At 43.1% G+C, this 15,674-nt stretch overlaps 1 non-coding gene and 1 pseudogene across 1 annotated transcript; one reads left to right on the plus strand and one right to left on the minus strand.

Moving 5' to 3' along the window:
* Positions 1–6,425: 6,425 nt before the first annotated feature.
* LOC112204634 (U6 spliceosomal RNA) lies at positions 6,426–6,529 on the minus strand. Its single transcript, XR_002938308.3, has one exon. It is a non-coding gene; the product is annotated as a U6 spliceosomal RNA (small nuclear RNA).
* An 8,920-nt stretch (positions 6,530–15,449) lies between these two features.
* On the plus strand, positions 15,450–15,566 carry LOC112204721 (small nucleolar RNA U3; annotated as a pseudogene).
* Positions 15,567–15,674: the final 108 nt, after the last annotated feature.

Raw genomic sequence — 15,674 nt, forward strand, 5'->3', positions numbered from 1 at the left:
TTAGGTTGTTAATTTGAAATCGTTCCTTTTTTCTTTTCTTTTCTTTTTTTTTTTTTTTTTTTTTGTGATGCATTCTGTTTTTTTTTTTTTATTATTATACTTTAAGTTTTAGGGTACATGTGCACATTGTGCAGGTTAGTTACATATGTATACATGTGCCATGCTGGTGCGCTGCACCCACTAACTCGTCATCTAGCATTAGGTATATCTCCCAATGCTATCCCTCCCCCCTCCCCCCTCCCCACCACAGTCCCCAGAGTATGGTATTCCCCTTCCTGTGTCCATGTGATCTCATTGTTCAATTCCCACCTATGAGTGAGAATATGCGGTGTTTGGTTTTTTGTTCTTGCGATAGTTTACTGAGAATGATGGTTTCCAATTTCATCCATGTCCCTACAAAGGATATGAACTCATCATTTTTTATGGCTGCATAGTATTCCATGGTGTATATGTGCCACATTTTCTTAATCCAGTCTATCATTGTTGGACATTTGGGTTGGTTCCAAGTCTTTGCTATTGTGAATAATGCCGCAATAAACATACGTGTGCATGTGTCTTTATAGCAGCATGATTTATAGTCATTTGGGTATATACCCAGTAATGGGATGGCTGGGTCAAATGGTATTTCTAGTTCTAGATCCCTGAGGAATCGCCACACTGACTTCCACAATGGTTGAACTAGTTTACAGTCCCACCAACAGTGTAAAAGTGTTCCTATTTCTCCACATCCTCTCCAGCACCTGTTGTTTCCTGACTTTTGAATGATTGCCATTCTAACTGGTGTGAGATGATATCTCATAGTGGTTTTGATTTGCATTTCTCTGATGGCCAGTGATGATGAGCATTTTTTCATGTGTTTTTTGGCTGCATAAATGTCTTCTTTTGAGAAGTGCCTGTTCATGTCCTTCGCCCACTTTTTGATGGGGTTGTTTGTTTTTTTCTTGTAAATTTGTTTGAGTTCACTGTAGATTCTGGATATTAGCCCTTTGTCAGATGAGTAGGTTGCGAAAATTTTCTCCCATGTTGTAGGTTGCCTATTCACTCTGATGGTAGTTTCTTTTGCTGTGCAGAAGCTCTTTAGTTTAATTAGATCCCATTTGTCAATTTTGGCTTTTGTTGCCATTGCTTTTGGTGTTTTGGACATGAAGTCCTTGCCCACGCCTATGTCCTGAATGGTAATGCCTAGGTTTTCTTCTAGGGTTTTTATGGTTTTAGGTCTAACGTTTAAATCTTTAATCCATCTTGAATTGATTTTTGTATAAGGTGTAAGGAAGGGATCCAGTTTCAGCTTTCTACATATGGCTAGCCAGTTTTCCCAGCACCATTTATTAAATAGGGAATCCTTTCCCCATTGCTTGTTTTTCTCAGGTTTGTCAAAGATCAGATAGTTGTAGGTAAGTGGCGTTATTTCTGAGGGCTCTGTTCTGTTCCATTGATCTATATTTCTGTTTTGGTACCAGTACCATGCTGTTTTGGTTACTGTAGCCTTGTAGTATAGTTTGAAGTCAGGTAGTGTGATGCCTCCAGCTTTGTTCTTTTGGCTTAGGATTGACTTGGCGATGCGGGCTCTCTTTTGGTTCCATATGAACTTTAAAGTAGTTTTTTCCAATTCTGTGAAGAAAGTCATTGGTAGCTTGATGGGGATGGCATTGAATCTGTAAATTACCTTGGGCAGTATGGCCATTTTCACGATATTGATTCTTCCTACCCATGAGCAAGGAATGTTCTTCCATTTGTTTGTATCCTCTTTTATTTCCTTGAGCAGTGGTTTGTAGTTCTCCTTGAAGAGGTGCTTCACATCCCTTGTAAGTTGGATTCCTAGGTATTTTATTCTCTTTGAAGCAATTGTGAATGGGAGTTCACTCATGATTTGGCTCTCTGTTTGTCTGTTGTTGGTGTATAAGAATGCTTGTGATTTTTATACATTGATTTTGTATCCTGAGACTTTGCTGAAGTTGCTTATCAGCTTAAGGAGATTTTGGGCTGAGACAATGGGGTTTTCTAGATAAACAATCATGTCGTCTGCAAACAGGGACAATTTGACTTCCTCTTTTCCTAATTGAATACCCTTTATTTCCTTCTCCTGCCTGATTGCCCTGGCCAGAACTTCCAACACTATGTTGAATAGGAGCGGTGAGAGAGGGCATCCCTGTCTTGTGCCAGTTTTCAAAGGGAATGCTTCCAGTTTTTGCCCATTCAGTATGATATTGGCTGTGGGTTTGTCATAGATAGCTCTTATTATTTTGAAATATGTCCCATCAATACCTAATTTATTGAGACTTTTTAGCATGAAGGGTTGTTGAATTTTGTCAAAGGCTTTTTCTGCATCTATTGAGATAATCATGTGGTTTTTGTCTTTGGCTCTGTTTATATGCTGGATTACATTTATTGATTTGCGTATGTTGAACCAGCCTTGCATCCCAGGGATGAAGCCCACTTGATCATGGTGGATAAGCTTTTTGATGTGCTGCTGGATTCGGTTTGCCAGTATTTTATTGAGGATTTTTGCATCAATGTTCATCAAGGATATTGGTCTAAAATTCTCTTTTTTGGTTGTGTCTCTGCCAGGCTTTGGTATCAGAATGATGCTGGCCTCATAAAATGAGTTAGGGAGGATTCCCTCTTTTTCTATTGATTGGAATAGTTTCAGAAGGAATGGTACCAGTTCCTCCTTGTACCTCTGGTAGAATTCGGCTGTGAATCCATCTGGTCCTGGACTCTTTTTGGTTGGTAAGCTATTGATTATTGTCACAATTTCAGCTCCTGTTATTGGTCTATTCAGAGATTCAACTTCTTCCTGGTTTAGTCTTGGGAGAGTGTATGTGTCGAGGAATGTATCCATTTCTTCTAGATTTTCCAGTTTATTTGCGTAGAGGTGTTTGTAGTATTCTCTGATGGTAGTTTGTATTTCTGTGGGATCGGTGGTGATATCCCCTTTATCATTTTTTATTGCGTCTATTTGATACTTCTCTCTTTTTTTCTTTATTAGTCTTGCTAGCGGTCTATCAATTTTGTTGATCCTTTCAAAAAACCAGCTCCTGGATTCATTAATTTTTTGAAGGGTTTTTTGTGTCTCTATTTCCTTCAGTTCTGCTCTGATTTTAGTTATTTCTTGCCTTCTGCTAGCTTTTGAATGTGTTTGCTCTTGCTTTTCTAGTTCTTTTAATTGTGATGTTAGGGTGTCAATTTTGGATCTTTCCTGCTTTCTCTTGTGGGCATTTAGTGCTATAAATTTCCCTCTGCACACTGCTTTGAATGCGTCCCAGAGATTCTGGTATGTTGTGTCTTTGTTCTCGTTGGTTTCAAAGAACATCTTTATTTCTGCCTTCATTTCGTTATGTACCCAGCAGTCATTCAGGAGCAGGTTGTTCAGTTTCCATGTAGTTGAGCGGCTTTGAGTGAGATTCTTAATCCTGAGTTCTAGTTTGATTGCACTGTGGTCTGAGAGATAGTTTGTTATAATTTCTGTTCTTTTACATTTGCTGAGGAGAGCTTTACTTCCAAGTATGTGGTCAATTTTGGAATAGGTGTGGTGTGGTGCTGAAAAAAATGTATATTCTGTTGATTTGGGGTGGAGAGTTCTGTAGCTGTCCATTAGGTCCGCTTGGTGCAGAGCTGAGTTCAATTCCTGGGTATCCTTGTTGACTTTCTGTCTCGTTGATCTGTCTAATGTTGACAGTGGGGTGTTAAAGTCTCCCATTATTAATGTGTGGGAGTCTAAGTCTCTTTGTAGGTCACTCAGGACTTGCTTTATGAATCTGGGTGCTCCTGTATTGGGTGCATAAATATTTAGGATAGTTAGCTCCTCTTGTTGAATTGATCCCTTTACCATTATGTAATGGCCTTCTTTGTCTCTTTTGATCTTTGTTGGTTTAAAGTCTGTTTTATCAGAGACTAGGATTGCAACCCCTGCCTTTTTTTGTTTTCCATTTGCTTGGTAGATCTTCCTCCATCCTTTTATTTTGAGCCTATGTGTGTCTCTGCACGTGAGATGGGTTTCCTGAATACAGCACACTGATGGGTCTTGACTCTTTATCCAACTTGCCAGTCTGTGTCTTTTAATTGGAGAATTTAGTCCATTTACATTTAAAGTTAATATTGTTATGTGTGAATTTGATCCTGTCATTATGATGTTAGCTGGTGATTTTGCTCGTTAGTTGATGCAGTCTCTTCCTAGTCTTGATGGTCTTTACATTTTGGCATGATTTTGCAGCGGCTGGTACCGGTTGTTCCTTTCCATGTTTAGCGCTTCCTTCAGGAGCTCTTTTAGGGCAGGCCTGGTGGTGACAAAATCGGTCAGCATTTGCTTGTCTGTAAAGTATTTTATTTCTCCTTCACTTATGAAGCTTAGTTTGGCTGGATATGAAATTCTGGGTTGAAAATTCTTTTCTTTAAGAATGTTGAATATTGGCCCCCACTCTCTTCTGGCTTGTAGGGTTTCTGCCGAGAGATCCGCTGTTAGTCTGATGGGCTTCCCTTTGAGGGTAACCCGACCTTTCTGTCTGGCTGCCCTTAACATTTTTTCCTTCATTTCAACTTTGGTGAATCTGACAATTATGTGTCTTGAAGTTGCTCTTCTCGAGGAGTATCTTTGTGGCGTTCTCTGTATTTCCTGAATCTGAACGTTGGCCTGCCTTGCTAGATTGGGGAAGTTCTCCTGGATAATATCCTGCAGAGTGTTTTCCAACTTGGTTTCATTCTCCGCATCACTTTCAGGTACACCAATGAGACGTAGATTTGGTCTTTTCACATAGTCCCATATTTCTTGGAGGCTTTGCTCATTTCTTTTTATTCTTTTTTCTCTAGACTTCCCTTCTCGCTTAGTTTCATTCATTTCATCTTCCATTGCTGATACCCTTTCTTCCAGTTGATCGCATCGGCTCCTGAGGCTTCTGCATTCTTCACGTAGTTCTCGAGCCTTGGTTTTCAGCTCCATCAGCTCCTTTAAGCACTTCTCTGTATTGGTTATTCTAGTTATACATTCTTCTAAATTTTTTTCAAAGTTTTCAACTTCTTTGCCTTTGGTTTGAATGTCCTCCCGTAGCTCAGAGTAATTTGATCGTCTGAAGCCTTCTTCTCTCAGCTCGTCAAAATCATTCTCCATCCAGCTTTGTTCCGTTGCTGGTGAGGAACTGCGTTCCTTTGGAGGAGGAGAGGCGCTCTGCATTTTAGAGTTTCCTGTTTTTCTGTTCTGTTTTTTCCCCATCTTTGTGGTTTTATCTACTTTTGGTCTTTGATGATGGTGATGTACAGATGGGTTTTCGGTGTGGATGTCCTTTCTGTTTGTTAGTTTTCCTTCTAACAGACAGGACCCTCAGCTGCAGGTCTGTTGGAATACCCTGCCGTGTGAGGTGTCAGTGTGCCCCTGCTGGGGGGCGCCTCCCAGTTAGGCTGCTCGGGGGTCAGGGGTCAGGGACCCACTTGAGGAGGCAGTCTGCCCGTTCTCAGATCTCCAGCTGCGTGCTGGGAGAACCACTGCTCTCTTCAAAGCTGTCAGACAGGGACATTTAAGTCTGCAGAGGTTACTGCTGTCTTTTTGTTTGTCTGTGCCCTGCCCCCAGAGGTGGAGCCTACAGAGGCAGGCAGGCCTCCTTGAGCTGTGGTGGGCTCCACCCAGTTCGAGCTTCCCGGCTGCTTTGTTTACCTAAGCAAGCCTGGGCAATGGCAGGCGCCCCTCCCCCAGCCTCGCTGCCGCCTTGCAGTTTGATCTCAGACTGCTGTGCTAGCAATCAGCGAGATTCCGAGGGCGTAGGACCCTCCGAGCCAGGTGTGGGATAGTCTCGTGGTGCGCCGTTTTTTAAGCCGGTCTGAAACGCGCAATATTCGGGTGGGAGTGACCCGAGTTTTCCAGGTGCGTCCGTCACCCCTTTCTTTGACTCGGAAAGGGAACTCCCTGACCCCTTGCGCTTCCCAGGTGAGGCAATGCCTTGCCCTACTTCGGCTCGCGCACGGTGCGCGCACCCACTGACCTGCGCCCACTGTCTGGCACTCCCTAGTGAGATGAACCCGGTACCTCAGATGGAAATGCAGAAATCACCGTCTTCTGCGTCGCTCACGCTGGGAGCTGTAGACCGGAGCTGTTCCTATTCGGCCATCTTCTCTTTTCTTTTCTTTTTTTTTTTTTGAGATGGAGTCTTGCTCTGTCACTAGGTTTGAGTACAGTGCGCGATCTTGGCTCACTGCAACCTCTGTCCCCCGGGTTCAAGTGATTCCCTTGCCTCAGCCTCCTGAGTAGCTGGGAATACAGGTGCGCACCACCATGCCCAGCTAATTTTTTGTATTTTAGTAGAGACGGGGTTTCACCATATTGGCCAGGATGGTCTCGATCTCCTGAACTCATGACCCACCCACCTCGGCCTCCCAAAGTGTCAGGATTACAGGTATAAACCACCGTGCCCGGCCTTTTTTTTTTTTTTTTTAATAAAATAAATATGAAACACTTCACGAATTTGCATGTTATCCTTGCACAGGGGCCAGGCTAATCTCTGTATTGTTCCAATTTTAGTGTATGTGCTGATGAAGCAAGCATGAGATTGTCCTTTTTTAATGAAAGTATTTATTATTATTATTATTATTATTATTATTATTATTTTTTTTGAGATGGAGTCTCACTCTGTCGCTCAGGCTGGAGTGCAATGGCATGATCTCGGCTCACTGCCAGCTCTGCCTCCTGGGTTCATGCCATTCTCCTGCCTCAGCCTCCGGAGTAACTGGGACTATAGGCGCCCGCCACTGCACCTGGCCAATATTTTTTTTTTTGTATTTTTAGTAGAGATGGGGTTTCACTGTGCTAGCCAGGATGGTCGCGATCCACCCGCCTCGGCCTCCCAAAGTGCTGGGATTACAGGCATGAGCCACCGTGCCCATCTGATGTAAGTATTTCCAGCTATAAATTTCACTGAGTACCCCTGTCACACCATCTCATAAATTTTGGTATCTTGCATTTTATTTTAATTCATCTGAAAGTATTTCAATTTCTCTAGTCATTTCTTCTTTGAGCCACTGGTTGTTTAAGAATGTTGTTTAACTTTCACTTACTTGCAAATTCTCCAGGTTTTCCTGTTATTGACCTCTAGCTTCATTACACTTTTGTTGGAAAAGACACTTTGCATAATTTTTTTTTTTTTTTTGAGACAGAGTCTCAGTCTGTTGCTCAAGGTGGAGTGCAGTGGTGTGATCTCGGCTCATTGCAACCTCTGCCTCCCGGATTCAAGCAATTCTCCTAGCTCAGCCTTCCAAGTAGCTGGGATTACAGGTGCCTGCCTCCACTCCCAGCTAATTTTTTGTATTTTTTATTAGAGTTGGGGTTTTGCCATGCTGGCCAGGCTGGTTTCGAACTCCTGACCACAGGTCATCCACCCACCTTGGCCTCCCAAAGTGCTGGGATTACAGGCATGAGCCACCAAGCCTGGCCTGTTTTTTTTTTTTTTTTTTTTTTTAAGACAAGTCCCGCTCTGTCCTGCAGGCTGGAGTGTAGTGGTATGATCTCAGGTCACTGCAGCTTCTGCCTTCCAGGCTCAAGCCATCCTCCTGCCTGAGCCTCCTGAGTAGCTGGGGCTACAGGCGTTCACCACTACTACAGCCGGCTAATTTTTTTATTTTTTATTTTGGTAGAGACAGGGTTTCACCATGTTGCCCAGGCTGGTCTTGAACTCCTGGGCTCAAGTGATCCGCCTGTCTCAGCCTGACAAAGTGCTGGGATTACAGCTGTGAGCCACCACACCTGGTCATTTGTATAATTTTGACCTTTTAAAATTTATTGAGAATTGTTTTGTGACCTAACATATGATTTATCATGGGGAATGTTCCATATGCACTTGAAAGGAATATATATTCTGCTCTTGTTAGATGGATATCTTTCTATATGTCTGTTAGGTCTATTTGGTTTAGTGTGTTGTTCAATTCCTCTAGTTCCTTACTGATTTTGTCTAGATGTTCTATTTACTATTGAAGGTGGGGTACTGACTGGACACAGTAGGTCAGGCCTGTAATCCCAGCACTTTGGGAGGCTGAGGTGGGCGAATTGCTTGAGCTTGGGCATTTGAGACCAGCCTGGGCAACATGATGAAACCCCATCTCCACAAAAAATACACAGATTGGCCGGGTGTGGTGGCGTGTGCCTATAGTTCCAGCTACTGGGGAGGCTGAGGCTGGAGAATCGCTTGAGTCTGGGAGGCAGAGGTCGCAGTGAGCTGTGATAGAGTCACTGCACTCCAGCCTGTATTGAAGTCTCTGTTATTGTAAAACTATTTCTTCCTTCAATTTTGTTAGACTGTGCATTTTAGAGCCCTTTTTTTTCTTTTTCAGTTCATACGTATTTATAATTGTTACATCTTCTTGTGATTTGACTCTCTTACCAACATACAATGTCTTTCAGTAACATTTTTTGGCTTAAAATCTATTTTGTCTGGTATTAGTATAGCCACCCCAGTTCTCTTTTGGTTACTATTTGCGTGGATTATCTCTTTCCGTCTTTTCATTTTGAAACAATTTGTGTCTTGGGTCTACAGTGAGTATTTTGTAAGTTGCATATTTGGATTGTGTATTACATCATTTAAAAAAAATTGATTCTGCCGATCTTTCCATTGGTCAGATTATTTACATTTAAAGTGATTACTGAAACAAAAAAGTTAATTGACTGGCACGGTGGCTCCCGCCTGGAGGTGAGGCTGCAGTGAGCCATGATCGCACCACAGCTCTTCAGCCTGGGGGACAGAGAGATTGACTCAAAAACAAAAAACAAAAACTTACTTATGGTTGGACTCAGGCCTGTAATCCTATCACTTTGGGATGCTGAGGTGGGCAGATTGCTTGAGCCCAGGCGTTTGAGACCAGTCTGGGCAACATAGCAAGACTCCTGTCTCTACAAAAAATAGAAAAATAAGCTGGGCATGGTGGTGCACACCTGTGGTTCCAGCTACTCAGGAGGCTGAGGTGGGAGGATCAGCTGAGCCTGCGGAGGTCAAGGTTGTAGTGAGCCGTGATTGTGCCACTGCACTCCAGCCTGGGCAACAGAGCTAGACCCCGTCTCAAAAAAACCCCAAACAGGCCGGGTGCAGTGGCTCATGCCTGTGCCTGGCACTTTGGGAGGCCGAGGCAGGTGGGCCACTTGAGGCCAGGAGCTCGAGAGTAGCCTGGCCAATGTAGTGAAACCCTGTCTCTACTAAAAATACAAAAAATTACCTGGCTGTGGTGGTGGGCGCCTGCAATCCCAGCTACTCAGGAGGCTGAGTATCACTTGAACTTGGGAGGCAAAGGCTGCAGTGAGCTGAGAATGAAACACTGCACTCCAGCCTGAGTGACAGAGCAAGACTCTGTCTCAGACAAACCCCAAAAAAGAAAAACAGAAAAACCTATACACCAAAGAACTTACTTACGTCATCATGCTGTTTAGTTTCTACATAAAGTGTTTTGCTCCTCAGTACCTTCTTTTGTGTTTGGTTAATGATTTATCCTGTAATATTTTGATCCTTTCTTAAATTCTTTTCTGTATATTTTAAAAGTTATTTTTTTAGTGGCTACTATGAAGATTTCATTTAACATGCTGAGTTCAAAGTCTAGTTCAGACTGATAGCAACTCAGCTTCAATAGCATACATTAACTCTGCTTCTTTCTCTGTCCCCTACCTATATTGTTACAAATTATGTCTTTAAACAATTAGTGCCTTTTAACATAGATCCATATTATTTTATGCCTTTTTTTTTTTTTTTTTTTTTTTTTGAGAAGGAGTCTCGCTCTGTCGCCCAGGCTGGAGTGCAGTGGCGCAATCTCGGCTCACTGCAAGCTCCGCCTCCTGGGTTCATGCCATTCTTCTGCCTCAGCCTCCTGAGTAGCTGGGATTACAGGCACCCGCTACCATGCCCAGCTAATTTTTTGTATTTTTAGTAGAGACAGGGTTTCACCATGTTAACCAGGATGGTCTCGATCTCCTGATATCATGATCCACCTGCCTCGGCCTCCCAAAGTGCTGGGATTACAGGCTTGAGCCACCGCACCCGGCCTTTATGCATTTTTTAAATCACAAAGAGGAATAGCATACCCAAAATACAGTAATACTAGCTTTTATATTTAGCGACATAGTTGCATTTACCAGTGCTCTTTATTTCTTCATATAGCTTTGAGTTACTATCTTGTATCCTTTCATTTTAGCCTGAAGGACTCACTTTAGCTTTTTTTTTTGAGCCCGAGTCTTGCTCTGTTGCCCAGGCTGGAGTGCAGTGGTGCAATCTCCACTCACTGCAACCTCTGCCTCCCACATTCAAGTGATTCTCCTGCCTCAGCCTTCCACGTAGCTGGGATTACAGGCACGTGCTAATTTTTGTATTTTTAGTAGAGATAGGGTTTCACCATATTGGCCAGGCTGGCCTCAAACTCCTGACCTCAGGTGATCTACCCACATCAGCCTCCCAAAGTGCTGGTATTACAGGCATGAGCCACTGTGCCTGGCCAAGAACTCTTATATTTTTATTCATTATTTTTGTTTAGTGACAGGTTCTTGCTCTGTCAACCAGGCTGGAGTGCAGTGGTGTGATCAGAGCTCACTGTAACCTCCAACTTCTGGTCTCAAGTGAGCATCATGAGTAGTTGGAACTACAGATGCATACCACCATGGCCAGTTAATTTTTTAAATTTATATTTTGTAGAGATGGGGTCTATGTTGTCCAGGCTAGTCTTAAACTGCTGGCTGCAAGCAATCATCCTGCCTCAGCCTCCTGAATAGCTAGGACCACAGGCCTGAGCTACCCTGTCTGGCTGATTATTTTTATTTTGTATAGATGGGGTCTCCTTACGTCACCCAGGCTGCTTGTGGACTCCTGGCCTCAGGTGATCCCACTTCAGCCTCCCAAAGTGCTGAAATTACAAGCGTGAACCCATGCTGAGCTCCCCCAACCCCCCTTTTTCTTTTTGAGATGGAGTCTTGCTCTGTTGTCCAGGCTGGAGTGCAGTGGCACCATCTCAGCTCACTGCAACTTCCACCTCCCGGACTCAAGCGATTCTCGTGCCTCAGCCTCAGTCAGCTGGGACTACAGGTGCACGCCACCATGCCTAGGTAATTTTTTTGTATTTTTAGTAGAAATGGGGTTTCACCATATTGGCCAGGCTGGTCTCAAACTCCATCCACCTGCCTTGGCCTCCCAAAGTGCTGAGATTACAGGCGTGAGCCACCATGCCTGGCCCCAGCTCCACTTTTGCATTCTCTTTTTTTTTTTCTTCCCTGAGAGTAACATGGGGAGACTTTAGCATTCTTTATAACACAAGTTTACTAATGATAAACTCCCTTGACTTTTCTGGGAATGTCTTAGTTTCCTTCATTTTTAGAGGTTTTTTTTTTTTTTGAAAGATATAGGATTCTTGGTTGACTTTTTGCTGTCAGAACTTTTAATATATCATCTGTCAGTGGGAGAGAGGGGAAGAAGTGTCCTACTGCCTTCTGTACTCCATGATTTCTGATAAGCAACTGTTAATCTTACTGAAGATCCCTTGTACAGGATGAATCACTTACCTCTTGCTGCTTTCCTGTCTTTAACTTTCTACAATTTGATAATAATGTGCCTCAGTGTGGATCTCTTTTAGTTTATCCTGCTTTGAATTTGTTGAGCATCTTGAATGTGTAGATTCACAACTCCCATCAAATGTGGGATATTTTTGGTCACTATTTGTATTATTTATTTATTTATTTATTTATTTAGAGACGGAGTCTCGCTCTGTTGCCCAGGCTGGAGTGCAGTGGCGCGATCTCGGCTCACTGCAAGCTCCGCCTCCTGGGTTCACACCATTCTCCTGCTTCAGCCTCCCCAGTAGCTGGGACTACAGGCGCCCACCACCTTGCCCACCTGCTAATTTTTTGTATTTTTAGTAAAGATGGGGTTTCACCATGTTAGCCACTGCGCCTGGCCTGGTCACTATTTCTTAAAAAAATCTTTCTAGGCCAGGGCACAGTGGCTCACACCTGTAATCCTAGCACTTTGGGAGGCCAAGGTGGGCGGATTGCTTGAGCCTGGGAGTTCAAGACTGGCCTGGGCAACATGGCAAGACCTTGTCTCTCCAAAAATACAGAAATTAGCTGTGCTTGGTGGTGGTATGGGCCTATAGTCCCAGCTACTTGGGAGGCTGAAGGGGGAGGATTGCTTGAGCCTAGGAGGTAGAGGCTGCACTTAGCCATGAGCCGTGAGATCACACCACTGCACTCCAGCCTGGACGACAGAGCGACACCGTCTCAAAACAAAAAACAAACAACAACAACAACAAAAAACCATAGGGATATATCTATCTGCATGACTATAGATTAGGCAATGGTTTCTTACATACACCCTAAAGCACACCAACCAGAGGAAAAATTATGTTTTCTCAAGATTAAAAAGGAGACTATCAAGAAAGTGCAAAGACAACAGATTGAGAGGAAATATTTGCAAATTATATGCATGATAAAGGTCAATTATCTAGAATATATATTTCAAAAATTCATTTAGAGATAGGGTCTTGCTATGTTGCCTAGACTAGTGTTGAACTTCTGGGCTCAGGTGATCCTCCTGCCTCAGCCTTCTGAGTAGCTGGGACCATAGGCCTATACTACCACAACTGGCTGTGGAATATGTAAAGCACCCTTACCACTCAATAATGCGGACAAAACCCAATTTAAAAATGAGCAAAGGCTTTAAATAGAATAAAAATGAAACATTTTAAGACTGCTGAAAGTGGTTGCCTTGGGGCAGTGGAAAATGGTGAGGCAGGTGGTGTCTGGATTGGAGGGGACGAGCTATTGTGAACAATAAACCTTGTATCACTATTTGGCTCTCTGGATCATGGTTCATAACAAGGGATGAATTTGTTCCACAGGGGACATTTGGCAATCTGAATATATTTGTCATTGTTATAACTGAGGGGGTCTTCCTGACATCTAATGTGTAGAGGCCAGGGATATTACTAAACATCCTACAAGGCAGAGAGAATTACATAGCCTAAAATGTCAACAGTGCTGAGGTGAAAAACTGAAGTATGTTTGAGGCTGGACGTGGTGGCTCATGCCTATAATACCAACACTTTGGGAGGCTGAAGCAGGTGGATCACCCGAAGTTAGGAGTTCGAGACCAGCCTGGCCAACATGGTGAAACCCCGTCTCTACTAATAATACGAAAATTTGCTGGGCATGGTGGCGCATGCCTGTAATCCCAGCTACTCCGGAGGCTGAAGCAGGAGAATCGCTTGAACCTGGAAGGCGGAGGTTGCGGTAAGCCAAGATCACACCACTGCACTCCAGCCTGGGTGATAGAGTGAGATTTCGTCTCAAAATAAATAAATAAATGAAGTATGTTTGATAAAAATACAAACACAAGTCAATAAAAGTCTGTTAAAAATATTTAAAAATCATAAAAACAATATTTTGTACAATATCCATAGATGTAGTTTTCTTCATGCGCCATGCTTTGACTACCTTAACAAACAGCAGGGCTGGGAAAGCCTGTCAGGGATGTTTAGTGAATATGGAATTTATTTGCTTGTGAGTTAACATGCCAGGCTTTTCTTTTTTTTTTGAGACAGTCTCGCTCTGTGGCCCAGGCTGGAGTGCAGTGGCGTGATCTCGGCTCACTGCAAGCTCCGCCTCCTGGGTTCACGCCATTCTCCTGCCTCAGCCTCCCAAGTAGCTGGGGCTACAGGCGCTTGCCACCACGCCCGGGTAATTTTTTTGTATTTTTAGTAGAGATGGAATTTCACCATGTTAGCTAGGATGGTCTCCATCTCCTGACCTTGTGATCCGCCTGCCTGGGCATCCCAAAGTGCTGAGATTACAGGCGTGAGCCTCCGTTCTCAGCCATGCCAAGCGTTTTTAAAAAAGTAAATCAGCTCTTTGGCTAGTCATGGAGTTAAAAAAAAAAAAAAAAAAAAAAAGGAAAAGAGAAAAAATATAGAAAAAAGGAATGACCAATCCTACTAGTTAGGGTGCCAAAAGCACTGAAAATTCATGCCTTTACTTCTCATCTCCTTAATCAGGGATATTGGAATACACTGGTGTAGAGGCTCATAAAGCACCAGTTAAGTCTTCTTCAGGTGCTATATAAGTCATCTATGGCTATTTCAGAAGCAAGTAACTTGAGTATCGTGTGTGAGTTTTAAAAATAATTGAAAATAGGTCGGGCACAGTGGCTCACGCCTATAATCCCAGCACTTTGGGAGGCCAAGGTGGGTGGATCATGAGGTCAGGAGTTTGAGACCAGCCTGGCCAATATGGTGAAACTCCATCTCTAATCAAAATACGAGAAAATTAGCTGGGCGTGCTGGCACGCATCTGTAGTCCCAGCTGCTAGGAAGGCTAAGGCAGCAGAATTGCTTGAACCCAGGGGGCGGGGGGTTACAGTGAGCCAAGATCACGCTACTGCACTCCAGCCTCGGGGACAGAGCGAGACTCCGTCTCAAAAAAAAAAAAAAAAAAAGAAAATTTCTGTCAAGGTAAAAAAAGTAATTGACCAGATTTTTAAAAACTAAAACCTTCAGGAGCCAAAATTACTGACACTAGTGCTCTCATCTTTATATAGCTAGCACAGGCAATTTAGTTTTCTAATATTACTATCAACAATACTCCTCAACATTAATCTTTAAAAAATTACCATTGGCCAGGCATGGTGGCTCATGCCTGTAATCCTAGTACTTTGGGAGGCCAAGGTGGGAGGATCACTTGAGTCCAGGAGTGTGAGACCAGCCTGGGCAACATAGGGAGACCTCGTGTCTACAAAAAAATAAAAACAATTAGCCAGGTGTCGTACCCATACATGTGGTCCTAGCTACTCAGGAGGCTGAGGTAGAGTAACTGCTTGATCCCAGGAGGTAGAGGATGCAGTGAGCCGTGATTGCACCACCGCACTCCAGCCTGGGTGACAGAGCAAGACACTGTCTCAAAAAACAAAAACCAACCCCCCAACCAAAAAAAAATCAGTATTTCCAATATATAGTCAAAGGCCACCACTAAGACTTATCCCACATTCACATGACTTAAATCTGCTGCCCCACCATTATTCTAACATTCTGGAACTGGTTTTTTTTATCACTTTCCCCCTTACATATTTTAGTAGCCCACCTAGAGTGCAGATAGACACCACCATGCTGGGGAAGGGCTCACTATGCCCATATACTGGGGGCCTGTTTATCTGACTGACCCGATGTCAGGAGCATGAAGAGGCAGAACTGTGACATACGGACAAAGACCAAATGAAAGTCAGGCTTCACACTGGCAGTTAAGTAACTGGTGGAATCAAGTCTAGAATCCAGTTCTGATTACAGTTAGTATTCTCTCTTCAATAGTTGTTACATTCTGTGGCTAAATTATTCCACATTAAATCCCCTTTAGTGAAAAACGGCACTAAAAGTTACTTCACTATCAGCTTTCAACATTAGAGCCTCTTCCTCAAGAACAGCTGTTGATATTATTTAATAAAACACAAAATAATTCGAGAATAAAGACTATGCTTTCAGGGATCATTTCTATAGTTTGTTACTAGGGAAGTTTCTCAGAACGTGTAAAGCACCGAACAACAACAACAAAAAAAACAATTCAAGAATAAAATCTGAGCAGCTCACAATAAAGTGGAAGGAAATGTTATACAGGTGGTCGCTATAAACATTTCAGAAATCCAATTGCAGTATTATAACTTATGAAAAGAGAAACTACCACATGTAAAAAC

The sequence above is a fragment of the Pan troglodytes genome, chromosome 8 (assembly GCF_028858775.2).
Source record: "Pan troglodytes isolate AG18354 chromosome 8, NHGRI_mPanTro3-v2.0_pri, whole genome shotgun sequence".
NCBI lineage: Eukaryota > Metazoa > Chordata > Mammalia > Primates > Hominidae > Pan > Pan troglodytes.